Below are 7,500 nucleotides of genomic sequence, written 5' to 3'. Positions count from 1 at the left end.
CTCTACTTTGGCTACTTACTGAGTGGTACACGGCACGCAAACATTTTCTCGGGTCAATATCAGAGAAAAAAGTTTTGAAAGCCGTATTAGCAGTTGATGGACTCAGCGGCGGTACATGTGGCGTGGGCAGGGGGGCGGTGACGTTCACATGTTAGCAGTTGCATGACCTTCAAACTGTGGTCTAAGGTCAAGATGTCTGCCAAACAACAGAACCTGATTTTGCCACACCTGTGTGACCTTTCAAATGTCATCTCTCTCTCACACACACACACACACACACACACACACACACACACACACACACACACGCACACACGCACGCACGCACGCACGCACGCACGCACGCGCGCGCGCTCGCACGAACACACACGAACACACACACGCACAAACACGCACGCACGCGCGCTCGCACAAACATACACACGCACGAACACACACATGAAAACGAACACACACACGAACATGAACACACACAAACACGAACACACACACACACACACACACACACACACACATTCACACACACAGTTTAAGATCATGGACGCAGGCGGTACACGTCTTGGGTAATCATCATCTGGAAACAATCTGTCCACTATATACGACACACACAAGATATATCGCTGTTGATCCAATCGGGGCTCTGCATCAGTGTCCTTATCTGATTATATAATGATTTAACGTGTTTAAAAAAAGACAAAGTCGACTTTGTATGACGCAGGCCGACGCGTGTGGTGATCCTCTTGTATTCTGGCCGTGGCCGCGCTACGGGCCTCTGGGCGGGGACGTGGAGTTATCTATGAGGCAGACAGTAGAGTAGCAGTAGAATTAGCTCAGTGAGGGACCCTGGCTCTGCCGTGTGGACAGTTGAGCGGCCTCCGACCACATGTCTCTCCCTCTCGTTCTCTCGCTCTCTCTCTTGCTCTCATTGTCTCTCTCTCTCTCTCTCGCGCTCTCTCTCTCTCGCGCGCTCTCTCTCGTTGTCTCGCTTCCCTCGCTTAAGGAGCCCTCGGATATCCAAGGCCAAAGGAGGACGGGGGGACTCTGGGCGTGTGTGTGGGTGTGTGTGGGTGTGGGGGTGTGTGTGTGTGTGTGTGTGTGTGTGTGTGTGGGTGTGGGTGTGTGTGTGGGTGTGTGGGGGCGTCTTGCAGCAGTTAGCTAGCCTCAGGTTCTGTTGTCGCGGTGACGCAGCCTCACATGTTTCCAGGAAACAGAAAAGGTCCTCAGTGTCTTAACTTGAGACATTGTCCCTTCTTCTGTTCACAAGTTAGCTTGTGGAGTGTCACACACATGTGGCGAGGACAAACACACGCACACACACACACACCCACCCAAGCACACACACACACGCACCCCGTCGTCCATCTTGTCCTTCAGTCCATATTTGGTGAACTGTTAACAGTTAATGTTCTTCACACACGTTTGTTTGAGTTTCATTATCCATTAATCGCAGATATTCGACCTTCACACAAAGAGCTTTGTGCTCTCTGGTTTCAGACTGTCAAACTTTCTTGTGTGTGTGTGTGTGTGTGTGTGTGTGTGTGTGTGTGTGTGTGTGTGTGTGTGTGTGTGTGTGTGTGTGTGTGTGTGTGTGTGTGTGTGTGTGTGTGTGTGTGTGTGTGTGTGTCCGCTAGCCTGCCTTGTATTCAGCGAGGTCTGGTTGAAGGCTCATTTCCTAATTACAGTGCTGGCCAGGGGTAATTACAACCTTACATTATGGGCTGTTCCTCTTTTTTGCTTGACAGCCCCCAATGAAACGCAGCAATTTGTGGCGGCTTTCTGGGATGAGCTCCCCTCTCTCATCTCTCATTCTAACTCTCTCCCTTTCTCTCTCCCTTTCTCTCTCCCTTTCTCTCTCTTGTATGTGTTTCTTCTCCGTCTGCTGCTCTACATCTAAGCCAGTTCATCAGATTGAGGCTATTTTAAGTCATGTTTATTTGGGGACGGCACATTCACCAGATTTAAAAAAGAAATAATTAAGGAAATAGGGGTCCTGATGTCCTGCAATCAAGTTCAAAGGGCAGTGCGTTTCTTTGTGTGTGCCTGTGTGGGCCCGTGGTGTGTGTGTGTGTATCTTTGCGCGTCTGTGTGTGTGTCTTTGCATGCGCGCGCGCGCGTGTGTGTGTGTGTGTGTGTGTGTGTGTGTGTGTGTGTGCGTGCGTGCTTGTAGCCGTGCGGTTTGCTAAGGTCTGGGGCCACTCCGGGCTCTGGGAGCGCCTTCACATGCTCATGTCTATTTCCGCAGCGCTTTTTGAAGTGGTTCTTCAGAACGCATCGTTTGGCTGCAGCGAGGTCGCGCCGTTCTGCCGTGGAGCCCGACAGGCACTCGGGCCCCTGGCCCTCGCCGGGGCCCCTGGCCCCCGCCTGGGCCGGCGCTGATGTGTGAGGGAGAGAGAGAGGCCTTTGATTGAAGCCTGACTGAAGAGGGGCCGTGCTAGTCCGCTAGCGCGCTGACGCCTTCGCGAAGCAACACCTGACGCCCCGATGTTGGCAACGACCCGCGGAAGACGTGACTCACAAACGACACGCGCGACAGATTGGATGTGAAGTAAAAGAACGATGGGAACAGAAAGCCACACACAGACTCGGTGTTCGATTTGTCCCACGTTTTTCGATTTCGTCTTCGTCTTAGTCTTGTGTAAAGGTTCCTTCAGTCTTAGTCTGGGAAAAAGGGTTTTTGACGAGCATATTTCGTCTCATGTCGTCTGACGAAATTAACACTACACAGACTGATACAGACTATCGATGGATCAGCCCAGTGTTTATCTCTCTCCCTTCATCGCCCTCCCTCCCCCCCCCCCCTGTGGAAGTTCCCCCCTCCCCCATACCCTCCTCTCTCTCTCTCTCTCTCTCTCTCTCTCTCTCTCTCTCTCTCTCTCTCCTCTCTCATCTCTCTCTCTCTCTCTCTCTCTCTCTCTCTCTCTCTCTCTCTCTCTCTCTCTCTCGTCTTTATCCTCTCTCTCCCCCCTTCTGGCCTCTTCACCTGACTCCTCACCCCTAATCCTCCGATGCAGAGGGGAGAGTCTAGGGGGGGTTCTCGGCAGCTGCCCCTAATTGGGGGAGAGGAGAGGGTAGGGGGTATCGTAGGTTAAGGGAGGGAGAGGAGGGTGGAGGGGGTGTCCTAGGTTATGGGAGGCCTCTACTCCACGGTAGGGCAGAGGAAGACCAGAACCTTCTATAACAAAAACAGGTTGCTTTTGAGGGCACCCCAGCGACTCTCTCTCTCACACACGCACACACACACACACGCACGCGCACAGACACACACCTGTCCTTTATCAAGAAGCAGTTACACCTCATGATGCATAGAAGTGGTAACACACTAATTTAAACATCATAGTAAAACCTAAATGCTCTAATATGCTATTTTTTTGTCACCAATGCGGTAGTGCAGGCGTAAATAGCCCGCTTGGACCTGTCCGATAGGAACAAGCATCTCTCCTGTCCTATAAGTCCTATATAAGTGGATAGCTTAGCGCTGTGTACGTAACACAAGTGTAACCAAAACAAACTAACAAACTTAAACACACACACACACACACACACACAAACTCACGTCATGGGTCTCTAGTGTATTGGTTTGGTTTAAGGGAATAACCCTTCCCACTTTGTCCCAGTTGTTTATTTTGTGTTGCGCTCTTTTAAGTTTCCTTATCGTCCTCGTCTCATCTCCCACTACTGTCTCCTCGGTGATACTGATCTGATCGCTGCTAAACTGCAGGGCAGTGAGCGCAGAGTTGGTGATAAAAAAAAAAAAACACCAGCGTCTCAGGACATCGGACGAGTACGACCATGCTGCCGTGCAACAACGAGTCCCTCGCCTGTAAGTGCTTAACCCTGGCGGGCCATGGACATCAAGGCACCGGGAACGAGCTCCGCATTACTAAAGGGATAATTCGATTCCCGTGACTGCGCTGCCTTGGTCCTTTTTCTATTGTATAGGCTACCACTCAAATCCATTATGTGGTTTATATCGCCGCCACTTAACGACTGTTTTGGGGGAAACATATACTGCGGAAACACGGATTCTGCTCTACATCAGTGCCGGGGTTTACGGTGGGCTGTCCCAGCATAGTCTGCTGCCGCGGGAAAGTTTATAAGAGCGTTTGCTCGTTTGACGGCAGATTCGAATCTGAGCGTATTTAGAAGGCAGAAGCAAATTATTTAATTTTGAGGATGATCAATGAAAAACACCTGCATAAATCTTACATTCAGGCCTATAGTGACTGCAGGACAATATAAACGACTGCCAATTGTATTATATTATAGTTTAATATAGCCTTAAATGATACTCCTAGGTTAAACCTTGTCCTGTTTAAATAGTAGCATATGCATTTGAATTTTTCATATCAACATGTTTCATTATACTACTGTTATTGTAATGTAATAACAACAATATAACTCTGTTTATAATAGTATATATTCCCCTGCCTCGGGCCTTTCCCATTCTGGGTCTAAAAACAACTGGCCCCTCTGGGGTCGATATGGTGCGGTCCGAACCCTCTCTGTGGTCAACATGGTGCGGTCGGTACGCCCTGGCTCTGCACGCGCGGGGTCCTGCGCCTCAACCCGGTCACTTTTTAGTCCCATTTGTCCTGCATGCGCAGTTTTTCGCAAATACGATGTAGCCGAAATGGTGACGTTTTACGCATTCGTGAAAGGACCAAGGCAGGGTTGTTGTCGTGGATCGGTGTGTTGTGTTGTGTTGGTGTAGCGTCGGAAGGCGGAGGCGAGCGCATCTTGCCCGGCTGCAGAGTGAGCATACACTCAGGTGTCCGCTGTAATATAATTAATGTGGGACTCCTTAGTAGGCGAAAAGTTATGAGGAGCAGCCTAATGTGGTCTTTATGATAATAAATGACGATGACAGAAGGAAGGTTTGGACATTGAAAGTTTTCAACTTTATTTACATTGGCCAAATCGAAACTCTCCAAAGCGTCCCGCGTGTGTTCGTGCAGTAAACGTCCAATAAACCCCCAAAACAACAACATGACACGAAGTGTCTTTGAAAACAAACTCTTTAAAAACTAAATTGTATTTGTCAAAGAAACAGCAGTTTACCGTAGCGGCCAGAGAGGTAGGGTCGGTAGCGTCTTCATGGATCTCTACCGGTCCAGCGCGTAATCCAAGCGGAGTGCGCACCGCAATAAGTCACGTCCCTCAAGCTGTCCGTGTGCACTGCTGTCCAAAGTAGTGGACTTGTACCACTTCTCAAGCGTCTAGCTGAAAATCCGTCAAGCGCTTTTAGCCTCGCCGAAACCTCCGCGTAAAGGAATGCGTACGAATGTCCCACGGAGAGCCGAACTGCTGCGTGTGCTGACCCCGAGACAAAAGCGCCTCATCGGTGAACTCAGCCCAAGTTTTGAGCAGCAGAAGGGGAGGGGCTAAGGACCGCGCCACACGAGAGCTCGCTCCTTCTGCACCGACGACAGCATACCTACCACACACACCTCACCTGGGTGAACGGACAACAGCATACCTACTACACAGCTCACCTGACTGAACAAAGAACAGCATACACACACGTGACGTCACCTTGGGATGGAGCGAAGACTAACACCTCAAACTATCCAGAAGTCCACCTTCTTGTCACTCTCTTGAGTCTACCAACTAGTGTCTCCTTCGATGCTGTTTTATTAAAAAACATTATCTCAATAATAATAATATTTTCTATTTAATGGTTGATGAATTCCCATTGTAGCGTGCACAGTGAAATGGGGGGGTTAACTATTTTAGCAGAGTCTCCACATAGTAGAGAGGGTCCTTCTTTCGAGAGGGTCCCCCCCCCCCCCCCCCCCCCCCCAGCAGACAGACTCGGTTCAGTCCCTCTCCCAGGTGGGTCGCTGCCCTCCCGGCCGGCCACACTTATGCTTAATCATACAGAGTGGTTGTGCTGGTTGCTGGTCTACACATATCCCCCCCCCCCCCCCCCTCACCAACTTCCCCTTTAGTTTTTCTTTCTCCATCTCACTCCACACCATGTGGCTCCTACTGTAAGAGTCATTATTCATTAAATGCATGCACACGAAAGCGGACACACACACACACACACACACACACACACACACACACACACACACCACACACACGGGGTAGCATCTGCAAGACATTACAGTAAATTGCAGGAGTGGTGAAGGGATTTTGCGCGTGTCCCCCGGGTTCCAGATGTAGCCTTCGCAGGCGCAGGCCGCAACGCGACGCGGGTTCAACGTCTTCAGGGGGAATTATCCTCGCCATGCATATTCACAAAACACCAAGCATCCAGCTCACACACTCCCTCCTAATCTCCCTCTTGGGACACACACACACACACACACACACACACACACACACACACACACACACACACACACACACACACACACACACACATACACACATACATACATACATACATACATACATACATACATACATACATACATATGCATGGGAGGGCTCACAGACACACCCAAATACACACACATCTGTTGCTACACACACACATTCACTCTCTCACATACACACTAACACATTTACACTCACTCATACTCACTCACACTCATACTCATACACACACTAACAGATAAACACATACCTATGCATGTGGACACATTCACACACTCGTACTCATTCTCACTAATACCAACACACACACACACACACACACACACACACACACACACACACACACACACACACACACACACACACACACACACACACACACACACACTGAAAGACATTAGCACCTCATTTGCGTAACCTTCCAGGATCATAAGGATATTCATAGCGTAATGTAGTTCAACATCCAGACCTCTAGGGGGTGCTCTTTCCGACCTCACGGTAGTTTGAGCCGTGGTCGTTTGGCCGGTGGTGAGCCGGTTTAACAGCGTTTCTGTTGGTACTGCAGAACACGGCCAGGGTGTCGGAGTCCTAATCCTCTGGGCCCCGTCATAACGGCGGGGCCAATTCCGGTGGCTCCATAGCCCCACCCAGGGGAACCAGTAAAACCCTGGTTTGGGACAGAGCCAGGCCTTGTTCCTGTGGGGAACGGCAGGCAGCAGGCAGCTCCTTACTCCCTCTGGAGCTGGTTAAGGTTTCCCTTGGATCTGTACGGACATTGATCTGGGAATTCTTTGATATCGGATTTTATTTGATATGTATTTATATTTTTCCTGTTTTTTTTTTTTCTGCTCGTTTTACATTATTGAACGCGCAAATATTAACCCTAACTATATTGATAATGGTACACATCCTGATAAGTTGGAAAAAAAATATTATTGATTTAATCATTGATCACATTTACATTTCATTTCTTCAGATCTTTTTAGTCACTTTCTTTAGCGTCCATGAACTCATTAACCCATCCATGCATTAATACCTTTCAGTACACCCACATGCATCCCATTTTGACATCCGTCCCGTTGTGTAACTGGCATCTGGGAGTGATGGATGGCCTCATGGTGATATGACTGTCACTGTAGTAATGAGCGGCTCCACTGTTAACAGGTTTGACAAGGC

General features: G+C 49.3%; 2 protein-coding genes across 2 annotated transcripts in view; one reads left to right on the top strand and one right to left on the bottom strand.

Moving 5' to 3' along the window:
• Positions 1-5,438, bottom strand: part of vasnb (vasorin b) — a 21,413-nt gene extending 15,975 nt beyond the window's left edge. Inside the window, exon 1 of the mRNA XM_056575181.1 lies at positions 5,059-5,438. The gene's annotated coding sequence lies outside the window, so the exon portion shown is untranslated. The remainder of the gene's footprint in view (positions 1-5,058) is intronic.
• Positions 1-7,500, top strand: part of coro7 (coronin 7) — a 102,067-nt gene that overhangs the window by 78,591 nt on the left and 15,976 nt on the right. The gene's annotated exons all lie outside the window — the stretch shown is intronic.

Source organism: Gadus chalcogrammus, chromosome 2, assembly GCF_026213295.1.
Source record: "Gadus chalcogrammus isolate NIFS_2021 chromosome 2, NIFS_Gcha_1.0, whole genome shotgun sequence".
NCBI lineage: Eukaryota > Metazoa > Chordata > Actinopteri > Gadiformes > Gadidae > Gadus > Gadus chalcogrammus.
This window is presented reverse-complemented; position numbering and strand designations above follow the sequence as displayed.